We start from the raw sequence: 11,296 nt of genomic DNA, 5'->3' as shown, positions 1-11,296 counted from the left end.
CCTATTTTATATTATTAAACTAAATAATATTTGTTCCATTAAGATGTGTGGCTGAGATTTGTTCTCTAGTTATACACTTAAGATTAGTTATATCTTGATCACTAACCTATATATATATATATGTCCATGATCAATTGAGATTTTTTAGGCTAATTGAGAAATGAGATGCAACATCAGCCACTCATTTTTATTAAATGAGTGGTCCAGATTTTGCCAAATAAAAAATATTTTTAAATTAATTTATTATGAAATGGCAGAATGGTAATTTCATGTTTTATCTTCTTTGCCATCAATAATTTTTCCAATTTCATTCAAAAAATCTCCTCCTCGTTAACCACCGCCGCTCCTCATCTCCGCCGCACTTCATCTCCGCAGCTTTCGCACGACTCCACATCCTCCTCCATCGCTCCCGCCATTGCTGCGCCTCCGAATTGGAAGGCGAAATGGAAGGCTTCTCGATCGACGCTGCCGAGTTCCCCTATTTCCCCGGCGTCAATCTGTTCGACAGTATTGATTTCGACGATCTCTTCCTCGGAATTGACGAGAGCGACGTTTTGCCCGATTTCGAGATGGATTCCGAGCTCCTCGCCGACAGCATTGGTGTCTACTCTTTGTTGGATTTTGTAGTGAGATCTGCGATTTTACTCATTTTTCCTGAATTGGATTTTGTAGATCTAAAAATTGGAACAATAAGATTTGTGAGATATTGAATCCTCATGTCGAAATTGTTAGATTTTTTAATTGACTAATAGATTTTGTGTATGTTGGTGGAAACTCTGCGATGTTTCTGAATTTGATAGAGTTGTTGACATTTTAATAGAGTTGTTGACATTTGATATTCTCGCTATTGATATGTGAATTATAAGTGTTATTTTTTAGTTGTTGACATTTTAATAAAGTTGTTGACATTTGATATTCTCGCTATTGATATTGTTTTTGAGTTGTTGACACTTTATACAAGTCGTTGACAAGGTGTTGACATTTTATATACATGCTATTAACATGTTGTTGACATTTTGCTATAAGTTGTTGACATTTGATATGCATGCTATTGACATATATTGTATGAACATGATGGCTGATGATGTGATATTTTAGAGTTCTTAATCAATGTATAAAGATTATCAAGTTCAATTATTTTAACTCTAATAATACTACACTACTGCAAGAATACAGTATCGTAGTAGTATTTCAAGTGTCGATCCACAGGGAGGCAAGATTGCTTACACTTAATATGACTACACAAAGCATATAAAGATTTTGTTTTGATTTTGAGATGGTTAACTAAATTAAGCTACTAAAATGAGATTTTTGACACGAGAAAGACAGGTCACTCCAAGTTGCTCACTAAGCTTGCGTTGTTTTACACCATTTACAACGAAACATACGACGGGATTATAATTATCAACCTAATCGCGTGCACTGAACATGTCTACGACGTATAGTTCACAGTCAGCTGAACACTTGTTCCATGAACCAACTTTCAACGACATTTAATTCCTGCGGATGCGCGGGAATAAATGTCGTCTACTATAATCACTTACCTAATCCACTATCAATTTATCCCCTGAACAGTTCTAAATCGAAAGCATACCAACAAACGATCAATCCTAAGCTATGTTAAAGAGACAATAGTTAAGATTTAACAACACTACATCATTAGCCAAAAACGTAGCATTTTAATTATCAAACACATTGTTGGTATCAAACATACGATTCAAGGTGTTAAAACAAATACACAAGCCTAGATTACAACTCGGAGCAACAAAGAGAGCCTAGCCTATACACATGGTAGAATGTAGAAATAAAACCATAGGTGTGATGCTCTCGTCGAGTGGAGTCGGGATTCGGGAATGGATGGTCGGGATAATGGCCGGAATGCCTTCCTTCTCTTCTTCCTCTCCTCCTTTCTCTCCCTCTGTCTCTCCTCTCCGTCTCTCCTCCTGTCCAATTCATTTTCTAGCTTTTTTTAATCCTTCAACCGCTGGGTCAACTGCAAAATCGCAGTTACGCGACTAAAACGCCCGACCGGGCGAATTCAAAGGAGGTAATCGCCCGACCGGGCGAAAGGCTACTGCATGGCCTCGCGGGAAACGCCCGACCGGGCGTTTAGTTGAAATCAGAACGCCCGACCGGGCGAACTTTCTGGACTCCATATGCAAAAAATGGAAACGCCCGACCGGGCGTTTAGCGACATCAAAACGCCCGACCGGGCGAACTCTCTGGAATCTCAGCTATGCATTTCCGACGAACTTCCAGCTTCTAACACCCGAAACTACACTCAAAGCACGACTTGGTGAGTTATAATTAACATGAAATCCGGGGTAAAGAATAGGAAATAAGCTTCGCATCAAATACCCCCAAACTTAAGCTCTTGCTCGCCCCGAGCAAGGTACATTTTTTAGCACAAAAACTCAACGCAAGTCTACCCCGCAGAGAAATTTTCATCACAAAGAATCATGTAGGGACGTGAGTGACAAAATCTAAACCCCCAACATTTCCAATCGAGATTTCCCACTCTCAAGAACAATCACTCATCCCCCTAGAACGTCAAGTTAAGGTGCACTTCAAAATAAGTCCAAGCATGCGATCAAACAACTCAAACCATCATCATTGACTCATTAAGCAATACTAACCACATAGACTCACAGATTTCAAATCGAACCTCTTTAACTCTACCAAGTTCTTTACACAACATCCACAAGCATCAACGATAAGGTCCAAGGTCTTATTTCAAGGTTGTAATGGGGCTAGGGACGAGGTAGGATAAGTATGGATAGTGAGCTCAAAGGCTACACATTTGAGTGCCAAAATCTTCCCTCCTACAACTTCCTTCCAAAGATTAACCAACGAAAAATTACAACCAAACCCACACTCCCCCAAACTTGAGATCTATTCCAGACGAGATTACACAAACAAACATAGAAGCTCTATCTTTATTTCATCAACTTATTCCTTTTTTTTTTGTATTTGTAAAGACCTCGACTTTTGTGAATTTGGAGGTCGTCTTTTTCTTTTTCTTGTTTTTTTTTTCTTAGAACTTCATTCTTTTCACCTTCTATCAAGTCTAGAAATGTCTACTCTTTACAATTCACCACCCACACTCAAACTCAAACCACAAAGCTCAACTTGTATTTAGCACCCAAATAGTAGCAAGGTCTATCGATGAGGCTAAAATTAGGCTTATTTCAGTGGCTAAGTGTTTGGCTAAGTGTTTACACAAAGAATAAGAAATTAAGCTCAAGGTGGCTTCTAGGGGATCATTTGATGGACTAGGCATGTGATCATTTGGCCATGGAGTTCATCCTAGTGCCTTATCCTCCCAAATCGTTAACACAAACGAACGCAAGCACTTCACTCGATAAAGCAAATCAATCCAAAATAATTTCCACAAGTCATGCGATTTTCATACTCTCCTCAACTTAAGAAATCGGATGTAATCACAACATGCTCTTTCAAATAAATTCATGCACCCATTCCATTCATCCTAAGCTTCAAAGATCAAGTAAGATCAAGCAAGATTTCCTAACCAGAAAGCCGAAGATAAAGCATGCACCCGTCAACTACATAGATTCAAAACATCTTTATCAAGCAAAACACCCAAAAACAAACATCACAAATCATTCATAACCCCCCCAAACTTGAATGCGTCATTGTCCTCAATGCATGCAAAAAAGACAAATAAAGTAAAGGGAAAGGAAACTCCCCCAAACTTGGCATGACGTCCATAGTGCATTCGGGTGGGAGGGTGGGTGTAAAAATCCTTTGCAGGTGTGCTTCCTCCTAAGCTCCAATCCGCTCTCCATGATGCTCCTACAAAAAGAACAAAAACTACAAAAAAGAAACACTCAATTCAAAAAAAATGTTAGAGGAAAGAATTGAGCAAACAAAACCTCCAACATATGAAACCAAAAATAAAAACATAAAAACTTGGGTTGCCTCCCAATCAGCGCCTTTGTTTATAGTCGTTGGCTCGACCTTCTTCATCCTTGTCTACCTCTATCCAGGCTCCAATAGGCGCTTCCCCGCCTTCTCTTGCTTGATCACCACATTCTCTCCATCTACTCGAAACATGACCGTATTTGTCTTGGTCTCTATCACAACATCACCGGTTGCTAAAAATGGCCTACCAAATAGGATAGGCATATCCTTGTCCTCTTCCATCTCTAGGACAATGAAGTCAACCGGGAGTACAAATCTATCAACCTTCACTAAGACATCCTCGATGATACCTTTTGGTTTCACAATTGAATGATCCGCCAATTGTAGGTCAATGTCGATTGGTTCAATCCTCGCTTCTAGACCGATTGACCGTGCGGTTTTCAGAGCCATCAATGATATTCCCGAGCCTTGATCAAGTAGGCACTTTGGGAACTCCTTATCTCCCATCTCACATGGGATCACACAGCTTCCAGGGTCTCTTCTCTTTGCCGGCATCTTTCCCTTCACAAATTGTGAGCAAAATGCGCTCAATATCACCACACCATCGTCTTGTATCTTCTCCTTTTTCGCAATAAGATCCTTAAAAAACTTGGAGAATTTAGGAAAGTGTAGGAACAAATCCACCAGGGACACATCTACATTAACTTTCCTGATAATGTTCATCATCCAATCGAGTCCTTTCTCTTGAATTATTTTCCTACCCTTCTTCTTATTCTCGACTGGGAAAGGTGGTGGCGGGATAAAATCTGGAAAATTAAATGGACACTTCGGGTCCATTGCCGGACTTAGTGGATTCTTCTTGTGGATATCACTCATGGTTGACTCTTCTTTTTCTTGTTGACCTTCCCTAGCTTCGGTAGTAGCCCACTCAATCCCCTCGTCCACCCCTGCGTGCGAGGTTTGTGAGCCACACAACTTGTCCGCCCCTGCGTGCAAGATGTTGAGCCATTTTGTGCATCTAGCATGATTGGAGACTCAAGATCCTTTCCACTTCTTAACTTAACTGCCTTGCACTGTTCAAAACCTTTAGGATTGGGCACCGTATCACTCGGGATAGCATTAGGAATTCTTGTGTGAGATGCTGTAGCAATCTGCCCAATTTGAGTCTCGAGATTCCTCAATGTAGCCTCCATCTGACCAAACTTCTCTACCGTCCTTTCTTTGAAGCTCTCATTCTCCTTTTGACTCTTGGTCATGAAGGAGAGTATCTGTCCCAATTGATCTTCTACCGATGGCTTCTTCTCATAACCCGGGGGTTGAGTGTTTGTCCTCCATTGGTTCCCCGAGTTGTTGCTAGGACCACTTTGATTCCAGTTCGATTGCTGAGGCCTCCAATTCTGCTGATTGCTGTATTGGTTGCCTTGGTTAAACCCTTGGCCATTGTTGCCAATGTAGTTCACATCCTCGATTGGTGGTCCTTGAAGACTAGAACATTGATCAGTATGATGCCCTCCTTGACACAATCCACATCTCATCACTGCCACTGCTTGGGGTTGAGGAGTCAGTTGAAGAGATTTAACTGCCTTTGTCATCGACGACATTTGAGTGCTAATGTCCGCCAGTTGAGCCTCAATTGCGGTCACTCTTTCCGCATCCTTGGTAGCACCAAATGTATCTCCCGCTCTATCAGCCCCTCGCCTTGGATTGTGCCAATTCCGTTGATTGTTGGCCAGCCTTTGAAACAAAGCCCTCACCTCATCGTGAGTTAGATCATCTAGGTTCCCATTCGAACCTGCAGTCACCAATCCCGTGCCTTCACTGTTGAGTCCCTTGTAGAATTTCAAAAGGTCATGCCCCGGAGCTAGTCCGTGACTTGGGCATTTCCTTATCAATTCCGTGAATCTCTTCCATGCTTCCGCGAAGGACTCGTCATACTTTTGTCGGAAAGAGGTGATCTCCTCTCTCAACTTCTCAATCTTCATAGGAGAATTGTATTCCAAGAGGAACAACGTCTTCAACTCTTGGAACGTTGCTATGTTGTAGCCCGGGATAGAGTCATACCAAGCTCTTGCTTTCTCCCTCAGAGAGAATGGGAATAAGACCCTCTTGATTAGATTGTGTTCCACATTCGGGGGTCTGTGAGAGTTCGTCAACTCGTAGAAGGCATTGAGGTGGCTCACCGGGTCCTCATCATCCCGTCCATGGAAAAGATTCCCCCCATTCACCAAACTAATATAGTGAGGTGGAATGTTGATGTTGTTGTTCGCATAAGCAAACTCTCCGGGGTACTCAATTCCCGATCTAAGAGTGTCGCCAAACCTCACAACGGGTGGTGGGACAGCGTTGTTGTTATTATTGTCGGCCATCGACTCAGCTTCCAGATCACTGTCACTATTCTCAAACAATGGGTTATCTCTGATTGGACTCGGCGAATCCTGTTGAATTTCAAACCCGGCTGAACTTCCTGACCCTTTCCTTCTTTGATAACAGAGTAATCCGAAAGGCGGTGTACCATGAGATCTCGTGTGCATTCACGACTTTCCTTTTTTTTTTTTTTTTTTTTATCTACACAACAGAAAATACACCAAGCACAAGCACAATATATTTCCTAATTACCGAAAGCGAGACCTCTCGACAACTTCGGGGTAAGTACTATAAAAAGTGTGTGCTTAAGTGAAAAACTAAACTACCTAAAAACTAAACTAAGAGTTAGCTAAAAATTACCCAAAAAAAACACTCCTTCGTCTTCAAGTCCGGACGTGGTAGATGGCTATCACACCGTAGAACACGAACAAAGTACCTATAAAACTCAAAAAGGAAAAATCAAACAAAATAAAATAAAAACTAAAACAATTAAGCATAAACAAGCTATTGCCTCCCCGGCAACGGCGCCAAAACTTGATGTGATATTTTAGAGTTCTTAATCAATGTATAAAGATTATCAAGTTCAATTATTTTAACTCTAATAATACTACACTACTGCAAGAATACAGTATCGTAGTAGTATTTCAAGTGTCGATCCACAGGGAGGCAAGATTGCTTACACTTAATATGACTACACAAAGCATAAAAAGATTTTGTTTTGATTTTGAGATGGTTAACTAAATTAAGCTACTAAAATGAGATTTTTGACACGAGAAAGACAGGTCACTCCAAGTTGCTCACTAAGCTTGCGTTGTTTTACACCATTTACAACGAAACATACGACGGGATTATAATTATCAACCTAATCGCGTGCACTGAACATGTCTACGACGTATAGTTCACAGTCAGCTGAACACTTGTTCCATGAACCAACTTTCAACGACATTTAATTCCTGCGGATGCGCGGGAATAAATGTCGTCTACTATAATCACTTACCTAATCCACTATCAATTTATCCCCTGAACAGTTCTAAATCGAAAGCATACCAACAAACGATCAATCCTAAGCTATGTTAAAGAGACAATAGTTAAGATTTAACAACACTACATCATTAGCCAAAAACGTAGCATTTTAATTATCAAACACATTGTTGGTATCAAACATACGATTCAAGGTGTTAAAACAAATACACAAGCCTAGATTACAACTCGGAGCAACAAAGAGAGCCTAGCCTATACACATGGTAGAATGTAGAAATAAAACCATAGGTGTGATGCTCTCGTCGAGTGGAGTCGGGATTCGGGAATGGATGGTCGGGATAATGGCCGGAATGCCTTCCTTCTCTTCTTCCTCTCCTCCTTTCTCTCCCTCTGTCTCTCCTCTCCGTCTCTCCTCCTGTCCAATTCATTTTCTAGCTTTTTTTAATCCTTCAACCGCTGGGTCAACTGCAAAATCGCAGTTACGCGACTAAAACGCCCGACCGGGCGAATTCAAAGGAGGTAATCGCCCGACCGGGCGAAAGGCTACTGCATGGCCTCGCGGGAAACGCCCGACCGGGCGTTTAGTTGAAATCAGAACGCCCGACCGGGCGAACTTTCTGGACTCCATATGCAAAAAATGGAAACGCCCGACCGGGCGTTTAGCGACATCAAAACGCCCGACCGGGCGAACTCTCTGGAATCTCAGCTATGCATTTCCGACGAACTTCCAGCTTCTAACACCCGAAACTACACTCAAAGCACGACTTGGTGAGTTATAATTAACATGAAATCCGGGGTAAAGAATAGGAAATAAGCTTCGCATCAGCTGAACTTGTGTCAATTAAAAAAATTAAGATAAAATAGTTGTTATTTTTTAATTACAAGAATTGTTTTTGAGTTGTTGACACTATATACAAGTTGTTGACAAGCTGTTGACATTTTACTATAAATTGTTAACATTTGATATGCAGGCTATTGACATGTGTTGTATGATCATGATGCCAAAACTTGTGTCAAATAAAAATTGAAGATAAAATAGTTGTTATTTTTAAATTATAAGAATTGTTTTTGAGTTGTTGACACTATATACAAATTGTTGACAAGTTGTTGACATTTGATATACAAGTTGTTGATATTTTCATATAAGTTGTTGATATTTGATCCGAAAGCTATTAACATGTATTGCATGATCATGATACCAGAACTTATTTGAAATAAAAAAATTAAGACAAAATAGTTGTTCTTTTTTAATTATAAGAATTGTTTTTGCGTTGTTGACATTTCAATACAAGTTGTTGAACTGATTGATATTTCATATATATTACATACTGCTAAGTTCAAAAGTCAGAAACCACAATAGTTGTCCATGGTTTGTGTGGGTAGTGCAGGTTTTTGGAAGAAGCCTTCACCAACCCAAAGTTTGATGAGTTTAGAGGCACGTATCTCACAATCTTCGGGAAATGCACCCAGGTAAAGGAAACAGCCTTGAAGTCTAGCGGGCAAGTAAAGGTAGCTGAGAGCCAAGATCTCCAAGTAGGAACCCTCCCCCATTGCAGCAGCATCAGCAGTATCTTCTTCTATCCTTTTCCAGAAATCAATCTTTTCTGTCTCCTGAATGAGAAGACCACCAACCACAACTAGTGACAGAGGAAGACCTTTACATTTCTCGGTGATTGATCTTCCAATTTCCTTCAAGTGGGGAGGGCAGAGCAATGTAACATCATCATTATCATTTTTCAGCATATCACCGAAGGTAAGATAACAGAGGAACTGCCAGCTGTGCTCCAGCCCGAGCGGCTGCATCTCATGAAGTAAACTAGATTTTTCAGAATTTTTATCAGTGACCTCCCGAAGCCTAGTGGTGAGAAGAATCCGGCTGCCGTTCTCCTTATCTGGCAAGGCGTGCGCGATCCGATCCCAAGCATTATCATCCACGACGATTAGAACTTGAGATTGTAAAGCACTTGATGCAGACGCTGGAGCAACGTCTGCTCATCGCCCTGAGTGGCATAGTGGCTTGCTTGGTAGTTCTTGCTCTCCATGATTACTAGCAGTTCATGACCTCACCTATAATTTATTTACTACTGTTAAATATCAAATGAACTTTGTAAATTTGTTAAATTTAGTCATGCATCAAAAACATTATTCCGATATTGCATACTGAGAAACATGTTTTTACAAGCAGGACGAAATTAATTGATATCAAAATCATAAAAATAAAAAAATAAAAACACTTTGACGAACTTTCAGTAGCCAACTTCATTTAGAACTTTCATCAAACAGTTGGTAGAAAGATGCAATACTTACATACCGACGCATAATTCGTGACGCTCTTCACACCTCCAGAACCACCGCGGCCAGCGCGATGGAACTCATCCTCAACGTACAAGCTGATCGGCGCAGTCCCTTCCTGCAAACTACAACAATTAAACCTTATCCACAAACTCCTTAATATCCCCTTGATTCAATCGAATTAAAATTGAAAACGTAAACACAACCTTGAAATAGTTTCCAACTGGAGAAGCATACACCAAAAATGTGTACTCGGAAGACGACGCCAGCCCCAAAACTAGCCCGTTCCCTATCATCAGATGCTGAATAGTCAATTTGACTATGTCAACAATGATTCTAATAAGTATACACTATGTCAATAACAAGTATATCATGTTTAAAGCAAGCACACTTATCTTTTTACTTTTATATCAATTGTTAAAGTTTATAATGTCAACAACAATCCAAACAAACTTACACTATGTCACAATATACAAAATTATCTCAATGACAAGTATATGCCGTTTATAGAAAACACAAGTATATTATCATAACTATGTCAATAACTATTGTATGAAATGTCAATAATCTTAAAAATTTAAACAAATCCTTAACTGGAAGAAGATGCTTGTTCTCTTCCGTTTTTTCCAGCAGCATTGTTCATTTTCATCTCTTCCGATTCTACCATCGCTAATCAATAAAAAAAATAGCAGAAATCGAATTAATAAGAAAACAAATCCAGATGTGTTTTAATACACTAAAATCAAAGCAATATACTTAAAATTTGAATCAATTTCTTAAGCTGAAGAAGTCGCTTCAACGACCGCCGATTTGGAATGCCTTTTTCTGGCTACAATCGGCGCTTCAGCTTCAACAATTTCTTCGATCCTCATTTTTGGAAATTAATTGATGTAGAAAACTGAACGAAGTCTAGATTAGAAGAGAAGATGCAGAATTGTATAAGAAACTTGGGAGAGAAACGTTCGAGAGTTTTACAGAGGTTTTTTAATATAATTTAAACATTTTAGAACTGAAATGACAAAATACCCCTTGTTGACATAAACTACACGCTGTTGACATCGCACGAAAATTGTAAATGAGTGGCTGAGATTGCATCTCAATTCTCAGTTAGGCCCTAAAATCTCAACCTAACAGGACCATATATATATATATATATATATATATAGGGAGATGATCAAAATAAGTATGTGTTTAAATCCAGAAATGCAGACCAAATCTTGGCCCTAGGATTAGATGATCTAATGGTCAATAATTAACCAAAAACACGGAAGGTCATAATTAAACAATTTTAGGTCATATTATAATATTTGGGTTTAATGTCATGCTAAGATCGTTTTAGGTCATGCTTTGTTAGCATGACCTAAAAATTACCTAATTATGACATAAAAGTGCCCTAATTATGATATTGTTCTGCGTTTCTGTATTTAAATCTAGTTTTGCATAGATCAAAACCCTATATATATATATATATATATATATATATATATATAGGAGAGCGTTATTCTCCTATTCATCCCTTAGATCCTTTATTCTTCTTAATATGAGCCGTTAGATCTCATTCATCAACGGTCCAGATGATCTGCATTATTACACTATAATGGTGCATTATTAGTCGGTGTGCATTATTCAACTGAAAATCTGCATTATTAAATGACACGTGACACCAATCTAACCGTCGGATGACAAAATCGTGGGGCTGAGATTAAAAAGAACAAAGAACAAAAGATAAAAAAGGAAATGAATACATCCATATATATATATATATATATATAGAATA

General features: G+C 39.4%; 1 non-coding gene across 1 annotated transcript; it reads left to right on the top strand.

Moving 5' to 3' along the window:
- Positions 1–5,745: 5,745 nt before the first annotated feature.
- LOC121780482 lies at positions 5,746–5,852 on the top strand. The gene has a single exon (XR_006046026.1). It is a non-coding gene; the product is annotated as a small nucleolar RNA R71 (small nucleolar RNA).
- The last annotated feature ends 5,444 nt before the right edge of the window (positions 5,853–11,296 follow it).

This window comes from Salvia splendens, chromosome 19 (assembly GCF_004379255.2).
Source record: "Salvia splendens isolate huo1 chromosome 19, SspV2, whole genome shotgun sequence".
NCBI lineage: Eukaryota > Viridiplantae > Streptophyta > Magnoliopsida > Lamiales > Lamiaceae > Salvia > Salvia splendens.
The sequence above is the reverse complement of the archived record's forward strand: the minus strand, read 5'-3'. Positions and strand labels throughout refer to the sequence as shown.